This window comes from Notamacropus eugenii, chromosome 1 (genome assembly GCF_028372415.1).
Source record: "Notamacropus eugenii isolate mMacEug1 chromosome 1, mMacEug1.pri_v2, whole genome shotgun sequence".
Lineage (NCBI taxonomy): Eukaryota > Metazoa > Chordata > Mammalia > Diprotodontia > Macropodidae > Notamacropus > Notamacropus eugenii.
Window position 1 is genome coordinate 212,116,778 of NC_092872.1, and position 19,862 is coordinate 212,136,639.

At 38.0% G+C, this 19,862-nt stretch overlaps 1 protein-coding gene across 46 annotated transcripts in view; it reads right to left on the reverse strand.

Annotated features, from left to right (window-relative positions):
* Positions 1-19,862, reverse strand: part of SORBS1 (sorbin and SH3 domain containing 1) — a 296,548-nt gene that overhangs the window by 225,748 nt on the left and 50,938 nt on the right. The window contains exon 1 of one of the 46 annotated variants that reach the window (XM_072625881.1): positions 9,039-10,784. The exons of the other annotated variants lie outside the window; for them this stretch is intronic. The gene's annotated coding sequence lies outside the window, so the exon portion shown is untranslated. Of the gene's footprint in view, positions 1-9,038; positions 10,785-19,862 lie in introns of those variants that run through there. 46 annotated transcript variants of the gene reach the window in all.

Genomic DNA, 19,862 nt, shown 5'->3' on the forward strand with positions numbered 1-19,862 from the left:
ATTGTACATCTCTCTTATAAGCCTTCATTTATGAATGGATTGGTGTTGACAGAATTTTCATGGCAGTTATTTGAAATTCAGAATGCCCTTGGAATGATAAGTTAGGAAGGGAAAGATCTTGCAAAAGATGTTTGCCAACTCCATAATTCTGATGAGCAGAGCCAATAAACAAATGACACAGGGCTAAACTGTCAGCCAATAAACTGTGGTCAGTAATCACAGGATCTCTCTCATGGTTTTAAGGTTTAAAGGGCCTTTAGAGATTATCTAGCCCAAACCCCTCATTTTACAGAGAAGAGAGAGAGATGTGACTTCCCCAACGTCACACAGGGAACAAGCAGCTTCTGTGCTTGGGTCACAGAAGATGAAGGAGAGTCTGCACCCCTGAAAATCAGTTTGTCTCCAAAAACAACATGTTCATCTAAGAAGAGGCCTATCAGACTTACTCAAAGAAGATGAAAAGCAAACAGATGGGGCAGTGGACAGAGTACTGGTCTTGGAGTCAGGAAGACTTGCATTCAAATCCTGCCTTATATATTTACTTGGCTATCTGATCCTGGGCAGATCTATTAGCCTCCCTTAGCTTGTTTTCCTCATCTATAAAATGGGGATAATAATAAAGCACTAATTTCACAGGGGTGTTGTGAGGACCATATATAAAGTGTTTTGAAAACCTTAAAGTGTTATGTAAGTGCCAGCTAATATGATTATTATTATTAAAATTACAACAAGAGATATAGTAGATAGAAATCTAGCCCTAGAATCAGAGTTGGATCCCACCTCGACACACATTGCCTGCCCAAACCAGGGCAAGTCAGTTAACCTCTTGGTGGTCCAGGTACCATTTTAAAAAAATAAAAACTTTGAGGGGGAGGAGCCAAGATGGCAGAGTAGCAGCACAAACTTTCTAGAGCGCTGCCCCCAAGCCCAGCCAAATACCTGTAAAAACTGACTCTAAACAAATTCTGGAGCTACAGAACCCACAGAATGATGGAGTGAAGCAAAGCTCCAGCCCAAGACATCATGGAAGGTCACCAGGAAGTGTCTATCGCACCACGCAGGAAGCAGTCCAGCATGGGCCACACCAGGACAGACAGGACCTTGGGGAGACTGAATCTCCTGCCCCTGTAGCAGTTTCCAGACTTCAGGATCCCAAAACACGGAGGTCAAATTGGAAAGTCAGCAGAAAAAGCCTGCGGGACCAGTTCAGGAAAGTGTAGTGGTCCAGCCCCACCCCAGGGCAGCAGAGGGGGAAGGGCCACAGGAACCCTCAGCAGCCACAGCAGCAGCAGCAAGGCAGAGACGGCAACTGCTTCTGGGGCTCTAGGCCCACAGATTGCGGAGGAATTAAGCAGCTGGCAGTACATCCCCAACCCCCACTGGAAGCAGAGAACTTCCTTGACAGAGTTCAAAGGTCAAGTAAATGCTGGGGAAATGCACAAAAACTGGAAAAAGAATCAGACCATAGGATCTTACTTTGGTGACAAGGAAGACCAAAACGTGCAAACAAAAGACAACAAAGTCAAAGCTCCTGCATCCAAAGCCTCCAAGAAAAATATGAATTGGTCTCAGGTCATGGAAGAACTCAAAAAGGATTTTGAAAATCAAGTAAGAGAAGTAGAGCAAAAATTGGGAAGAGAAATGAGAGTGATGCAAGAAAATTATGAAAAACAAGTCAACTGTTTACTAAAGGAGACCCAAAAAAATGCTGAAGAAAATAACACCATAAAAAATAGACTAACCCAAGTGACAAAAGAGATCCAAAAGGCCAATGAGGAGAAGAATGCCCTAAAAAGTAGAATTGGCCAGATGGAAAAGGAGGTTCAAAAGTTCATTGAAGAAAATAATTCCTTAAAGATTAGAATGGAGCAGATGGAAACTAATGACTTTATGAAAAATCAAGAAATTATAAAACAAAGCCAAAGGAATGAAAAAATATTGGACAACGTGAAACATCTCATTGGAAAAACAACTGACCTGGAAAATAGATCCAGAAGAGACAATTTAAAAGTTATGGGACCACCTGAAAGCCATGATCAAAAAAAGAGCCTAGACATCATCTTTCAAGAAATTATCAAGGAAAACTGCCCTGATATTCTAGAATCAGAGAGTAAAATAAATATTGAAAGAATCCATCGATGGCCTCCTAAGACCCCAAAAGGAAAACTCCTAGGAATATTGTAGCCAAATTCCAGAGCTCCCAGGTCAAGGAGAAAATATTGCAAACAGCCAGAAAGAAACAATTTGAGTATTGTGGAAATACGATCAAGATAACACAAGATCTAGCAGTTTCTACATTAAGGGATCAAAGGGCTTGGAATAGGATATTCCAGAAGTCCAAGGAACTAGGATTAAAACCAAGAATCACCTACCCAACAAAACTGAGTATAATACTTCAGGGGAAAAAATGATTATTCAATGAAATAGAGGACTTTCAAGCATTCTTGATGAAAAGATCACAACTGAATATAAAATTTGACTCTCAAACACAAGAATCAAGAGAAGCATGAAAAGTTAAACAGGAAAGAGAAATCATAAGGGACTTATTAAAGTTGAACTGTTTACATTCCTACATGGAAAAATAATATTTATAACCCTTGAAACTTTTCTCAGTACTAGGGTAATTGAAGAGATTATATACATATAGACAGACGGCACAGGGTGAGTTGAATAGGAAGAGACAATATCTAAAAAAATAAAATTAAGGGGTGAGAGAGGAATATATTGGGAGGAGAAAGGGGAAAATAGAATGGGGCAAATTATCTCTCATATAAAAGAGACAAGAAAAAGCTTTTTCAATGGAAGGGAAGAGAAGGAAGGTAAGAGGGAAAAAGTGAATCTTACTCTCATCACATTTGGCTTAAGGAGCGAATAACATGCATACTCAATTTGCTTTGGAAATCTGTCTTACACTACAGGAAAGTAGGGGAGAAGGGGATAAATGGAGTGGGGGAGATGATAGAAGGGAGGGCAAATGGGAAAAGGGTGTAACTAGAAGTAAATACTTTTTAGGAGGGATAGGGTCAAAAGAGAGAATAGAATAAATGGGGACAGAATAGAATGGAGGGAAATATAGTTAGTCTTCCACAACATGACTTTTATGAAAATCTTTTGCATAACTATATATGCACAACATACATCAAATTGCTTGCCTTCTCAGTAGAGATGGGTGGAGAGGGAGGAAGGGAGAGAAGTTGGAACTCAAAGTTTTAAAAATGAATGTTAAAAATTGTTTTTACATGCAACTGGGAAATAAGATATACAGGTAATGGGGTATAGAAATCTATCTTGTATTCCAAGAAAATAGAGCGGATGGAAATAACAGAAGGGAGCGGTGTGACAGAAGGGAGGGCAGATCGGGGGAAAGGTAATCAAAATGCACGCTGTCAGGGTGGGCGAAGGGGAGAGATGGGAAGATAATTTGAAACTCAAAATCTCATGGAAATGAATGTTGAAAACTAAAAATAAATAAATAAATTAGAATTAAAAAATAAAAACTTTAATATCTATTTATTTTAACATTCTTTTCTTTTTAAATTTTGAGCTCCAAATTCTCCCCCTCCCTCCCACACCTTCCTCTGGATCCACTGAGAAGGCAAGCAATATGATATCAATTTTACATGTGAAATCATGCAAAACACATTTCTATAGTACTTTAAGACAAAAAGTTGCATAACAGTTACCTGTCTGCATGGTAGAAGGAGCTCCCTCATCTATAACTTTCTACATCAATGAAATCACAGTTCAGAAAAAAAAATTGATGATGTCAGTGCTTTCATCTCTAGCAAGGCTATATATACTCCTTTTATCCCTGACTAGAGTCTGATGAAACACAGTGGGGCTCTTCCAGTTCACTTGGGGGAGGATTTTAAAAATGCTAAGTGGGTGGGAGTGGAAGGAGAGTTCCATAAGATGTAAAATATCCTGCAGGTCACCAAAACTACAGCTCTAAACATCTAAGAGACATTCACACCCTACATGTTCAGGAACCTATAATTTGAAGGTAATCCTAACAACTCACATTTACATAGAATTTTAAGTTTGAAATGTGCTTTCCTCACCATGACTGTATAGCAGTGGGTAGTATAAGATTATCTCTATATGAAAGAGCAGGAAACTGAGGCTCAAGGAGGATGTATGCCTAGTCTGTGTGCCACACTGGAAGTAAGCTGGAATTTGAACTCAGATTTCATGACTCCAAGTACACAGCACTTTCTACTCTACAATGAAACAGTAATTAAAGTAGACCTAACCCCTAGATTTCACTAAAGGAGTTCTGCCCAGACTACTGCTTCCCATAGCATGGTTAGAGCCCCCTACTCAGAATGGAGCTATCCAATGTCCTTACCTTTGCGCTGGAACCTCTAACACCATGAAGCTCATTGTCCTCAGCCAGTAAAGGTTCCAAAGATAAGGCTTTATTCCTACCTCTATTGTTATTGCTGCTAAAACATTAGCTGGGGGAATTGCTATTAAGAAATGACCCCTTCTTTTGCCATTAGAGGAAAACTATATTTAATCATCACTAAGGTAGAGCTCTAAATTGGCATAAGGGATAATGGGAAGTCTAGTTTTTTCCCAGCTAGAAGGAGGGGTTGAAGGAACATGGGAAACAGAAGGTGCTGGAGACTGGGAAAGTCTAGGAAATTTTAAGTCCACAGCATTTATTAGAGGTGCGCCAGTGGCCAGCCAATTCCAAGTGAAGGTCACTGCTACCTTTAATTGAATATGATCACTGGCAATTAAAGCCTTGTCTGGCTCACTGACCTACTTTAAGGAATGATCTGCCTGGAAAGAATTTTTCATTTTTCCCTGACTGTTGCTGCTAATGAGACCTGGTGAATTTATCCCCTCTACATTTCCTCCTCCTCCCCTGTCCCATCACTGTCTGATAAACTGGCATCATTTACACTCAGGTAGGGGTTTCCTGTTCTTTTTAAACTATTTTTTAAAATTTGCAACATGTGCTTTTATAATACGTTCTGTCCCCAGATAAAGATAAGCTGGTCTTTATTATATTCTGAGCTAGTGTTTCCTGTAAAGGAGTGGACCATAGAAGGACAAAAAGGAATCCCTAGACTTAATTTTGAGACCGAACTGAAGCTGTATTGAGGCTCACAGTTAAGCTACTAAGACATTGGTACAGTAGATACAGTACTGAGCCTGGAGTCAGGAAGATTTGTATTCAAATCTAGTCTCAGACATATACGAGCTGTGTGATCCTAGGCAGATCCTCTGCCTTTGTTGTCTCAGTTGTAAAATGTGGATAATAACACCTACCTCAAGGCTCAAACGAGTTAATATTTGTAAAAACATATTTAGCAGATTGCCCAGCACAAATTAAGTGCTATATAAATGAGAGCTATTATCATTAAAGCATTCTTTCTGTGTCTCTCTGTTTCTGTATCTGCCTCTGTATCTGTCACTCCGTTTCTGTCTGTTTCTGCCTCTTGGTCTCTTTCCTCTGTCTGTTTCTGTGTTTCTCCTCTCACTCCACCTCTTTCTTTCTGTCTCTGTCTCTCTGTCTCTCCCTCCCTCCACAAAAGGAAACCTCAGCTATATGTCCTATAAATTCAAGGTGAAAATTTTTGGATATTTCCCTAGAAACTAAATTCATTCTTGAGAGGTGGGTGGAGGTAGGTTAACATGGAAGACTCATATGGAATAGATAACATAACCCTCACAAGCTTGGACCCCAGATACCTGGGAAGTGCCAGTAGCTTCTCTGTGGCCTGATGGGAGATGGAGAAAAAGTCATGTGAGGACTAACCAGTGGGGTGATCATATGCCCTGGGATGGCTGCAGCTCCACAGGGAGCCAAGCCAGAGGCCAAAGAAACAGGAGCATACTAGTTTAGTCTCTGAAGTTTCATACTATTCAATCTATGTCCAGATTCAGGGATTTTAGGATAGGGTTCCTGGTTCTGTAATTCAATCATTCTGAAACTCTCTGTAAGTCTCTTGTTATACTTCTTTACCTCTTTTCCTTAAATGACAATAAAAGCCTTTTGAAAGTCGACTGCTGGCTCTGGATAAGCTAAGGGAATGCAAAGAGTACCCATACAGAGAAGACACAGTCTAGTGTCAGCAATGGCAGGGGCAGGGGGGAAGAGAGGGCAATGGACATGGGGGAAGAGCTAGTACACTTTGGCGAGATTTAGTATGGGCCATGTCTCTTTCCTGCCTAGAGCAGAAATTCCTTTCCTTTCACTCATAGATTTAGATTTACAATTAAGATTTTGACAGATGTTGGACTTGAGGTCCAGAGAAACTATATAACTTACCCAAAATCACACAGCTAGGGATAGAGTAGAATTTAAACTCAGTTCTGACACCAAAATCATTCCTCCTTCCACTGTATCACACTGACTCTGAGGGCTCACCATATTAATGACAGACTTTGTGAGGACTTGTTTATTCCCTTGCAGGTCAGATCTTCCCAACTCAAGAGAACCACCAGACTCAGCCTCCTCAGAACCTAAGATTATAGAAATTCACTACCATGCCTAGCATCAACCCCTTCACTTTACAGATGAAAAAACTTTGGCAGAGAGATGAAGTTATTTGTTCAAAGTCACACAGGAATAGGTCACTGAGTCAGGATTTGAACTCAGGTCCAATGACTCCCAAACCAATGGTCTTTCCATTACACCTCGATAACTTCACATTGGTTCATTTGGAAGTTCTGAAAGCACTAACAAGAGGTTAAAAGGAATCAAAGCATTGGTTGGTATATGCTTTCCTGGAAACATAAAAGCATGAAATGTCAGGGCTGGAAGGAATCATGAAAGGTGCTCAAGTTCCAAACCTGAGACTGGAAAAGGAGAAATCCAAATATAAACCCCACCTTTCAAACTGTAAATCCATCCCTTCAGTCTGTCCCCAAAGCCCCCCAAGGCAGGGATCAAAGGTGGGCAAACAACCATCAAAAATACAAGTACAGACAGGCAGGTCTTCTGGCTCTCAGAGTTCCAAAGAGAGGGAGAATTGGATGGTCACCCAAGTTTGGCCACCCCTGAGCTGAGGAGTTTAGACCCAGATGATCAAAAAAGTGCTCCACCCACTTAAACAATGCTCACTCTTTCAGTATCAAAAAGTCTAGCATTTCAAACAAGTATTTTAAAAAACAACATGAAGAAAATAGCTCTAATGTGTTTTTTGGCACCAATGAGTAACTGGTCCCTGGTGTGTTTCCAGGATAGAATTTCAAGAGAGACTGTAATTATTTCTCCTGTCACTGATACTATTCTATTGGACTCCAATAAATCAAAATCATAATTAAAAGAAAAACAAAGATTAATCCTACTGGCAATACGTTCAGTGCTCCAAACACTATATTGAGCTTTTTTCATCTCCCTGTACAGCTGCCCCATAAAACCACTTTTATCCCCCTTTATCCCAGGACAGTTTGAGAAGCAATTGGTTGATGAACTTCCACAGAATACACCAGTTTCTTGGGTTTTGGGGGTAGGGGGGGAAACAGTTAAAAAATAGAAGAGAAAGATTTGGAGCAAATATAATAGGTAACAAGGTGAACAGAAAGCTAAACAAGGAGATGTTTGTCATGCAATAGCTGAATTTTTCAAAGGTTCATCACCACCCCAACCCCACCCCCAGCAAAGAGAAGTGTCTTATCATCCTGATGTAACCAAAATTTTTCTAACAATTAAAACTATCCAAAAGGGAAATGTGATGCTTTGGGATATGGTGGGTTCTCCTTTATTGCAGGTCTTAAAACGAAACCTGGGTGATCATGTATTGGGTATGTTGTAGACAGGCTTCTTTTCAGGCATCAGTTGGATTAGATGGCTTGGGAGGGAGGTGAAGGAGGTCTCTTCTTAACTTTGTGAATCTCTGTTCTTTATAAATCAACTTCATGCCAAATGGCACAACTACAATACAATGGAAAGAGCTTCAATAGAACTAGCACTGGTCCCAGCAGCTGATCTGCCTCTCATTCACCTTGGCCAAGTCACCTTATCTCTCTGGGACTCAGTTTTCTCATTTGTAAAATGAGAAAATAGGAGTAGATGCTCTCTAAAGTCCCTCCCAACTCAAACATCCAGGAACACATAAAAGAGGGGAGGAGTCTACTTTCATGGAACAGCATTCCAATTTTCTGGTCTTTTAAGACAACTATCTCCAAGACTTTTAATGGTATGTCATATTTTCTCATATCTTATTCCCAATCAGGACATCTTACCAGACCTTTGGCTTCCTCCTGGGACACAGATTGTAGTCTGGAATTTATAGTCTTAGAGAGTTGTCTAAGACTCAGATAATCTGAGTCACTTAGCCAACGTCATGTAATTACTTTGCACATGTCAGATATAGGAATGGAAGACCCTGTCTTAATTCCTCCAAGGAAGGCAAGTCCCCTATCAACTACAATCATGTTGTCTCCCACTAGTCCCATAGATAAAAAATAATAATAATTTAATAGTCAGATTGAATCTATGTTGACTCTAGGATCTTCTAAACAGGGGTACTTAACTAGGGTTCCATGGAGAAATTGGGGAGGGAGTAATAAACTTGAATGGGAAAAAACACATCATTATTTTCACTAACTTCCAACTAAACTTTACTATTTCCTCAAATTATAAATGTAAACAAAAAACCATTATTCCAATAAAATGTCCATAGGCTCCACCAGACTCTCAAAGGGATCTATGACACACACAAAAAGATTAAGAACTCCTGTTCAGGAAGCATTTTTTTTTCATCAAATCCCAGCCATTCACGTTTTTTCTTTTCTTATACTTTGTCCCCCATAATAAAAGTTGAGTATAGAAAAAGAACTTTGGTCTATTTGAGGGCTTAATTCTAGTTCATTAAAATTTTACTCAGGGCACTCAGGGAGGCATGGGTCCTGGTTGTATGATGACTATAAGCACAGCCCTGAAAGGACATTGCTTCTGCTTGTTTTTAATTGGAAACCCCAAAGACTGGAAAGTTAAACAGTACACATCTCACGATAAGGCCTTTTTCTCCCAGATAGTTTAAACAAACAGTACTTAGCTAGGAAGCAAGTAGCTTTACCCCGAGCATGCCCATGCACTGTCGTCTCTTCTCTTAGTTCCCCAAAGCCTGCTCACTCCTCAAACTGCTCTCAGATTCCTTGCCTGGTTTCAGAGCATTCCTCTGAGCTTATCCTCTTGACTGTGACATGTGACTGCCACCTCCACCCCTTTGGCCTCTATTTATGGCCTTTGTTATCTGTACTCTTCTGGAAATGCCTTATTGGGACTGTGTAGATGACCTCATCTTCTCATTTTCAATGGTGATGAGGGAAGGTCACGATACCCTCCCTCCTCAGTGATAGGCTGGGTCATGATGGCTTCTGTCAGTAGAGACATAAGTGGCCTCTCTTCTTTATCTCAGAACTCATGTCTACGCCCACTGCTAGTGGCCTCCTTGTGATCTGAGTTCAATGGGATGTATCTATTACCACTGATGCCAAGAGAAGGTCATAGTTAAATGTCCTTAGACCACTTCTGGTCAGATGTACAGACAGTGGGGAGCCAATTTGAGAATCAACAACTGTTATCACTCCTTCTCTTATCTTATTCCTCACTTTCCTCTTCCCCAAAGCTTCAGCATCTGTCCTATGCTGACCAGTATCTTTTCCTTGGAGGGCAGTTTGTTGATCCCATGATTTAACTATCCCTTAGGTCTATGACCTTAAGTCTATGGTGAAGAAAGCAGTGGAAAGGAGGAATATTTAATCCTTTCTTCATTTTTAAGATACTACAGACTCTCAGAATTGAATGAGATCATCTTTAACTCTCTCACTTTACAGATGAGGAAAATGAGGTCCAGAGAGCAATGAACAGACTGAAAACTAGAACCAGTACCAGTTCAGTCCAATGTTCTTTCCATTAGGCAACAACGACTTCTCTTTACTGTTTCTAATACATAGTAAGAATGATGGTAAGACCCTTATTTTGGATACAACTAAACCATGTAAAAGTACAACTACATGAGAAACATGATACTTTGTCTAGCTTTATCACTTCCCTACCTCCTTTCCTTGTTCTAAAATAGTCCTATGGAAGTGATGTCAGAAATGCAAAAGGCAGACAGTGGAAAACTAAGGAACAAAAAGGACATTTTTTTTAGGGATCTCAGAGACAAGGGCAAGATGGAACAACGGACAGGAAGATCCACAACTCTGACTCTTACCTCATTTCTCATTTCTCTTTTCGCTGTCGCTATTATGCCCAATGATCTTCAAACTGGGAGGTACAGAACAAAATTACTCAACCGGGAATCAAAACACAAAATAAGTTAGGAGCTGGTAAGAAAATACTTAGCAGCCTGCAATGAGTTCTGGTCACCAAGCAAGCACAAACTACATTCCCAAGGTGCTAAAAGAACTTGCAGATATGATCACCAAGCAGCTATCTGGAAATCTTTTTTAAAAACCACAGAGAAAAAGATACTCACTATAGGACTAGAGATGAGCAAATATCTCTGTTCTGAAAATGGGAAAGAACATGAATTTTTCCCATTAAAAGGTCATGACCTTAGCTTTGATTCTTGATGATATTGTAAAATGTATTGTGATAGGGATGACCTATAAGCAGGTACTAAGGGAAGGAAGTGATTACAATGAGCTCTGGACAAGTTACATGGATTCTATTTCAAGATAGCACAAGAGAAGGCTAGGAAGGAGATGAACTCTTCACATTTTCCGTTAAAAAAAAAACAAAACACAAAAATAGTGAAAATATCTTTTAAAATTATGTAAAACAAAGCTTTACAAAACAAAAGAAGTGAAAAAGAACAGCATGCCAAATAAACAGACACACACGCATATTATGGAGCAACTGAAACAGTAAGTAGTACAGATGGGAAAAAAACCAATACAAGATATTCCAAAGGGATAAAGCAATCATTTAAAGAATTTGAGCAAAAATTAAAACTTCTAAGAAGATTTTAAGAAAAAAATTTAAATAGTCCTAGTAGAAATTTTAAAATCACAGGAGGAAGTGAAGCTACAGCTAAAAGATGCTACAAAAATGATCAGGAAGAACTATTGTTTCAAATAAATGAGATGGAAGTATTCTAAAAAAAATCAATAGACGTAATTGCTTACAGACTTATTACAACTGAAAACAAAATTTCAAACAATATGGAACTGGGGGAAGAAAAGTTCATCAAAGACTTTTACTCTTGAGAGGACTTAGAAACCACATAGATCCGAGTGGCAGGTTGAGAGGAAAAGTCAAGATTCATTACCTTCTGGATGGTCAACAATTTGGAGAAATTTGGAAAAAGAAAAAATCTGAGCACTAGATGACAGAAAATTCTTCAAGAAAAATTTCTAGGTTTATCTGTAAAAACTAAGAATTTATAAACAGAAAGAATCCACAGAGCCCCAAGTGGGAAAAACCTCAAAATACAATTAACATTTAAAAGAACAACTCCCCTTGAGCCACATTATTGTTAAAGCACAACACTACAGTGACAAGGACAGTATCCTGCAAGCTTCAAGAAGAAAAGCACATCTGATATTCCAAGGAACATCTATTAGGATCATAATAAATTTCAGTGGGAAGAAAAAAAATGATAAACATAGAATTTACAATATGGCCATAAACAAAAAGTTACCTGTACAAAACTAAGCATGTTGTTTGAAGACAAGAGATGTGTATTTATGAATCAGGTGGACTGAGGGAATTTACACAAAGGCATATTCACTTCAAAGTAACCTTTGGAAACCAACCAGGCTTTAAAAAAAAAAAAAAACTTAAAACAATTTACTCTTTTAAACCAAAATAAACCAAATGACAACTAGTTTAATAACTTTTAAATTGATTTTATTGACTAACTGGCTAAAAATTTCAGAGATAAAGAACGGAAGAAAGAGAATAGAATGGAAATGATATACTGGAAAAGGGTGATCCCTAAATAAAAGAAACTAACTCAGTTGATAGTATAAAATATAGGAATTTTGATAAAGGTAGGTGTGAGTCTGTGTTAATAAAAATATAAGCATAAAAAATAAATTCCCTTTCAAAGAATCAAACAATAACATAACAACAGTTAGTAGGAAAAAAGACTTTTAACAATTATAAAACTAAGTAGACAGAATAATCCAATTAAAAAGTGATAGAATGGATTTTTAAAACTCTGTGGTTATACTGTTTACAATAAAACACATCTAATCAGGAAAAAAAATGTACATAAGTTCAAACTGAATAGGTAGTCTTTCCCTAGCTCACAAAAAGCCAGGAGCAACTGGATGATTCCAGACAAAATTGAATTAAAATCAGAAAACATTAGGAAAATTATAAACAAGGTCCTGACATAACATCAAGAGACAGGACGCTTAGAGATGCAGCTAGGGCACTGGACTTGGAGTCAGGAAGACTAAGTGAATTTGAATCCTGCTTCAGACACTGTCTATGTAACCCTGAACAAGTCACTTCATTTTTCCAGTTTCAACATTTTTTGTAAAAATTAAGGGCTTAGACTCAATGTCCTCTAAGGCCTCTTAGAATTTTTAAATCTATGATCCTGTCATATCAAGAACTGAACAACCTACTATCAAAATATGATAAATACAACAAAATGTCTTTTTTCTAATTATGGCTGAATACAGTATTTAAAAAAACTAGATTTAACATGAACACACATGCATGCACGCACACATATTCATATATGTGTAATGACAATGCATAACTACATGCCAAAAGCTATAGAATGCAGGTCCCAGAGGCAAATTTATAGCCCTAAATGCTTATATCAGTAAGGAGAAACAAAAATGAGACTTTAAATTTTCAGAAAAGGAACAAAGTAATATATCAAACAGATCTGAGAAAAATAGCCAAGACCAAAGATGAATAAGAATGCAAACAAGAAACAAAACTGAAAATGACAAATAAATCAAAGAGTTACTTTTTGAAAAGACCAACAAAGTTGATAAACAATTGCGGAGAGGGGAAGGAAGTACAAGTTACCAAAACTGGATATGTGAAAGGAGAGATCACAATGAGGGCAAAAAGAAATTTTTTCAAATCATCAGAGATCACTACACATAGTTCTATGCTAAGAGATCTGAGAACACAAAAGAAATAAATTATTACAAAATTAACTAAACAAGCAGTGAATAACCTAAATAACTCAGTCTCAAAAGGAAAAATGAGGCATCTTTCAAGAGCTGCCTTGAAAAAAGGCACCAGAATCAGACTAATTTGCCAGTGAATTCTATCGAGTTTTTACAAACTAAATAAGTCCAGTACCACATAAATAGTTTCTAAATGTAGAGAAAGATCCAAGGCTACCCAATTCCTTCTGAAGCAAATATAATTCTGATTCCTAAAACTGACAAAGAGAAGGTCTAAAAAGAAAATTAAAGGCCAATATCATTAGAATACAGTAATACACCTAAAAAATTATCCATTACAACCAACTGGTATTTGTAACAAAAATGGAAACATAGTAATGTAACAAATTATATTAAGGAAGAAATAAAAAAATATATAATTATATCATCAGATGTAGAGAAAGCCTTCAATAAAATACAGCAATTGGTTTAAAAATGAAAAAATACAGGAAAAGAAAGACTCCTAATTATGATAAAGATCTGATACCAGGAGTGCCTTTATATTATATACAGTGGAGAAATAGAAGTATTTCTTCTAAAAACAGTTATAAAACAGGGCTGACCATTTCTATTTGACAATTTTAGAAATTTAGCTATGTAATAAAGGATCAAAGAGAAATGAAAGGAAAAATCTATGACAATAAAAAAGTTTAAATAGCCCTATCTTGCAGGCAACATGATTTGTACGTCGAGAAAATTCAGCACAAGAAAAAAGACTGAAGTAATAACTTTAGCAGAGTAACAGAGTATTATAAGATAGACACACAAAAATAATCCATCTCATACCCATTCAATTCTATATAACAAAAATTTATTAAGCACCTACTAAGTGCAAGGAACACTACTAGGGACTGGGAGTACGAGAACAAAATCAAAACAATCCTTGCCCTCAAGGAGATTACTGAAGAATAGGAAAGAGCACTCAGTGGGGAGAGCCCAGAAAAAGCTGCCTCAAGGATGATAAGGATACCAAGACATGGAGAGGTGAAGCAAGTACGTTCTGAGTGCAGAGAATGTCAATTTTGTGGAACCCAGGATTTGCTGAATGGAGAATGTAAACATAATATTCCAAAGTAAGGATGAAAAAGGAAATGGAGGCTAGTATGTGAAGATGCCAGGCTAAGGAGAATTCATTTTATCCTAAAGGCAACAGGGAGCCATTGAAAATTAAAGTATAGGCTTGTATCTTATAAAGATTATTTTGGCACCTGTGAGAAGGATGGAAAGGGAAGACACTGAAAACTGAAAGAGCAATCTGAAGGCCATAGAATGAATTAATGAATGAGTGAATGAAAAAGCATTTAGTAAGTACTTACTATGTGTCAGACATTTTGCTGAGGGCTGCAAATTTAAATACAAAAAGTAAGAGACCCTTGCCTCAAGGAATTTACATTCTAATGGGAGAAGACAATACATAAAGGGGAGTAATGATCATATAGGGAAGTAATAGTGAAGTCACTGGGATGATGGTGAGTGGAGCCACAGAGCAATTTATTGACATTTTCTTTCTAGAAATAAAGGTGTTGATTGATCAATATTCTCAGACCAATGTGGCAAAATGTGATAAGGACCTGGGCTGTATGCATGAAAAGAGATAGATGTGAAAGATGGGGGAGGGGGAGTGGTGAGGAAAAGGGGAGGAGGAAGAGTAAGAGGAGGAGGAGAAGAAGGAAAAGAAGGAGGAGGAGAAGAAAGAGGAGGAGGAGAAGAAGAAGAAGAATTTTGGCAAAGGAGCAAGTTGTGGGTGAAAGATAAAGGGCCCTCTCCCCTTCCTTCTCCTCTCCAAAAGAAAGTAAATTTTGATGGCTAGAAACTGCCCAGTTAACTCTTTCTTTTTCTTTCTTCCTCTTTTTTTCTTCCCTTCTTTCTCTCTCTTCCTTCCTTCCTATCTATCTTTCTTTCTTGTCTTCCCTAAAACGTTAGTCCCAGTGAGCCCTGAAGCCCATGGATTTAACAACAATATGTCCCTACCCAACCTCCACTTAACGGCTGTTTTTGGACCCTCCTGGTTTAGAGTGAATGACTATTGTAACCATTTCTCTTCAAAACCACAACTCTGAGGCTCCTGCGCCTCCCAGAGTGATTTTTTAAAATTTTTTTTCTTTTCTATTAAAGGGGCCATCCCCCAATTACTTTTTAAAGAGGCCTATTCACTGAATGGGCATTACCTCACTTTAAGCGAGTACCTGGAAAGGCCTTAGCCCAAAAGGCTAAAGTTTCCCATTGCATCCTGGTCTGCTTCCAGTCATCCTGATGAATAGCTGGTCACTGGACCTAGATGGCTCAGGAGGAGAAAGTGAGGCGGGTGACCTTGCATAGCCCTCTCTCACTCAAAACAAAGTCAAGTGCAAGTCATGTCATCATATCTTTCATGTCATGGTCCTCTTCAAAAATAAAGGATAAACACAAAAAACACAAAGAGTGGTTACTGATACAGGACTGGATTTTTAGGAGAGCTATTAAAACTGTATATAAACATTTGAGAGTCATATATATAGTGATTGTAAATGAACATATGAGAACTGCTGAGATTTCCAAGGAAAAGAAGGTAGAGAGAAAAGAAGAGAGCCTGGAACAGAGCCCATAAGGACACTCGAGCTCAGGAGAGAAATGATAGAGGATGAGCTAACAAATGGGGGGAGAGACCTAGAATCAGAAGAGAGCAGAATCACAAAAGCCAAGAACAGAAAAAGCAGTGACCAACAGAAGACAGTGCTCAATATTATCAAAAGCTGCAGAGGGGTCAATGAGGATAAAGCCTAAATAAATGCCATTGGATTTGATAGTTCAGAGATCCCTGATAACTTTGGAGAGAACAGTTTCCATCTCATGGTGGGGTCAGAAGCAAGCTTCTAAAGGGCTGAGAACTGAGTGGGTGGTGAGGAAGTGGAAGCAATGAGCTTACAGGATTCTTTCTAGGAGTCTCACAATGAAAGGAGGAAGATATAGAAAAATAGCTTGAGGGGAAGCCAGAATCAAATGAAGATTTTTGTTTTGTTTTGTTTTGTTTTAGGGATGGATTCGAATTGAGTATGTTTGTAGGCAGCCGGAACCTGGGAGCAAGTGAAAAAGGGACTAATTAATAGTGTGAGTTCATAGAAAAACTGGGAGGTGATGGGTAGAGGGAATGGCTTTGGCAAGGAAAAGAGTGACCTCTTCTTTAGAAAAAAAGAGTAAAGAAGAAGAGAAAGGTTGAAAACTGAGTAGAGTTTTGAAGTATGGAGGAATGGAACAAAGGAAACTCAACACGGTTGGCTTCAAATGTTTCACATGCCACACATACAACCATAAGCAGGTAAGATGACCTGCTTCTGACAAAGACAACCACTGGGTGGGGAGATGGGGGAAGGAGAAGGGAGCTTCTTGACGTGTATAAATTGTATATATTATATGATTACATATGATATATATATATAAATTATATAAATGATCACTTGTATAAATTGGAGAAAGGATTTTTGTCTAAATAAAGACTGGACTACAAGGTCTTTGAGGTCTTAGATTTTAGGATTCTGTGAACATTGATCCGAACACAAGCCATGGTGTGCTCTTTCTCTTTTGGTTTCATTTGGAGAATTACTGAATGTCTCAGAAGAGAGCAAGTTTTTTTTTTCTTTTTTGTTTTTTTCATAGTAGCTCTTTTCTTTTTTTGTTATTTTATTTGTTTTCAGTGTTCTACAATCACTTCCAAATAACTTAGATTTTTTTCCCCTCCCTCCCTGAGATGGCATACAATTTTATATAGGTTCTACCCATACATTCCTATCAAATACATTCTCACCTTAGTCAAGTTGCATAGAAGAATTGAAATGAATGGGAAAAATCATAAAACAAGCCAAAACAATAATACAAAAGAAAATGATCTGCTACATTCTGTGACTGAATTCCATAGTTCTTTCTCTGGATGTGGAAGGCATTTTGCCTTAAGAGACCATTGGGAATTTTTTAAGTCCTTGCATTGCAAGGAAGTTCTAAGTTTACCAGAAAAAATCCTCACATGCTGTGGTTGTTGCTGTGTACAAAGTTCTCCTTGTTCTACTCCTTTTACTCAGCATCAGTTCATATAAGTCTTTCCAGGCCTCTCTGAAGTCTTCCTGTTTGTCATTTCTTATAGCACAATAGTATTCCATTACATTCATATACCACAATTTATTCAACCATTCCCCAATTGATGGGCATCCCCTTGATTTCCAGTTTTTGGCTACCACAGAGTGCCACTATAAACATTTGTGTGCATGTGGGACCCTTTTCCATTTTTATGATCTCTTGGAATTTACAGTCCTAGAAGCAATATTGCTGGGTCAAAGGGTATGCACATTTTTGTAGCCCTTTGGGCATAGTTCCAAATTGCAAGAGAGCAAGTTTAAACCAGATACTAAAAGGAGTGGAAGAGAGATTCAATTAAGAAAAAAAGAATTTTGTCATAAAATAAGAAAGTCCCAATTGAGATCAGAAAATGTGAATTTATAATAGAGCTATTCATTACTGGGGTGGAACTTTTAGAAGCATTCAGCAACTCCGTATTATGAATAAAGAAGATCTAGGGTTGAGGATTGACTAAGTACAATCAGACAAGGAAGTCAAGATTGGAGAGTGACACAAAGATGAATTGGCTAACAATAGTGGCAGACTGTTAAAGGAAGAAAGTGGAGCTGGAGAAGGAGTAACGGGTTGGGAGAACAGAGAGGAATTAGAGGGATGAAAAGTTTCCATGAGGATGCATAAAGAATTGGTTAAGGAAGAGCAAAGTAGAGAAATTGGACTGGACAATTAGAGACCTCTGCCTGGATGTCCCATTGGCTTCTCAAAACTCCAAGCGTCTAAAATAGAACTCATTAACTGCCCCCATTTCAACCTGACCCTCCAAGCTGGATATATTATTTATGATAATATATTTTAAAAATTAATTAAATTTTATTCTGACAGTTACCAGTTTACAAGAATACTAGAAATACCATGTATCTGGAAGCAAGCTAGACATTTGATACATTATTTTCACAATATTCTTGTGAATAAGATAAATTTTGTCTAGTCAATAATAGGGTTAGGGAGAATCAGACATAGAGAGACAGACTAGCACAGTGGGAAGAGCAGTGGCTTTGGAGTTAAAAGACCTGAATTCAAATTCTGCCTCAGTCACTTACTATCATGTGTGACCTTGGGCAAGAAATTTAACTGCTCTGGGCCTCACTTTTCTCCTCACCAAAATGAAGAGCAAAGACTATCATCTCTAACATCCCTTCAAACTCTAAATCTATGATCCTATTAACAAGACCCAAAGAATAGTGATTAATGTATGAATCTCAAAGTGGAGGACAAAGATCAGGCAACAGTGGTTCTGTTCTAAACCTAGTTCTTTTTGGCATTTTGACTATGATTTGAATGAAGACACAGATTTATTCCTATCAAGTTTTCAGATGACAAAATCCTCAGAGGGGCAGTCTGTGCTTTGTATGACAGAGTTGGGATCCAATAAGACCCTAATAGGCTAGAACAATGAATGAAATCTATGGAGATGAAAGTTAATAGGTCCAAAGAAGTGGACAGATCCTGTTAAATCACCCCACTCCATTTAAAGTAAGTTACAAGAAGGACCAAAGGATTTGAACTTTTTCATCAGTATCTAGCAATGTCCTCAAATTAGCAATGGCTAATGACACTGTCCATAGCAGGAGTCAAGAATAAACTGGATTCTATAAGCCTTTGCCAAGGAGACCTACAGAAAAAGACACCATAATTAATTGAAATATTTTGAGGACTCTAGCAAAAGGACTTCTAGGACATGTGAGTTACCCCTTTGCCACATGCTGTCTTCAAGTTTGAGCCCATGTTCCTCTGGATTCTTTCTGTACTAGTGAGAGTGTACTAGTGGATTTTGGGGAGAGATATTTTACATCATGTATCACCGTAGTAATACCCATTTCTGAAAGTTAACTAGCATTGGCTAGCTGTTTTAACAGATAATCATAGGAAAGAAGCACAATAGTGAGAGTTCACGAGCTTATGGCATTAGATAACTACCCTCAACCCCACAGGGCTACCATTAGACACTGAAAGGATAAGTAACAGAGCTCTGGAAACCAAATCTTCCAGTGCTAGAAAATTGCCTCTACATAAAGTCATATACTACTGTTTTGAGAAAAACCAACTGCACAAGTTTTGGGTGGTAGTAATGTTTCTAGACAATAATTCATCAAGAAAACCTAGAGGTTTTGGTGAATTGCAAACCCCTTCAATCAACAGTAGCATGGCAGTTAAAAAAAAAAAAGCCATTATTCAACATCATTTTGATATGTTGCTCAACCAGCTATAAATCCCCTTAACAATCAAGACCATACCCTTCTCCTTACCTACAAGGAAGTAATCATGGGAGACTTTGGCAAATGCTTCACCAAAGCCAATATGCATTTCCAATGATCTACCAACCTAGCAACCCTACTATGGATTACTACCATGGATTCCATATGCTATTATGCAAAGCAATTAAGTATTACTGGTTCCTAATGATTGGTGTTTTCTAGATTTACAAAAAATCATCTGCATATAATCATTCAGAAAATCCAAGGAAGCCAACAGAAGAAGGATACCTACTCTTTCTGAGTTTGTCATTAAGACAGAGTGGAATCACCTGCCCTCAAAAGTAGCTAGTAATTTCCAAGTAATGAATTTTGCACATGTAACACATGTAGCCAGAATCACATTGAGAAGAAAAAGGGAAGAGATAGGTCATTACTGATAAAAACTGAACAGAA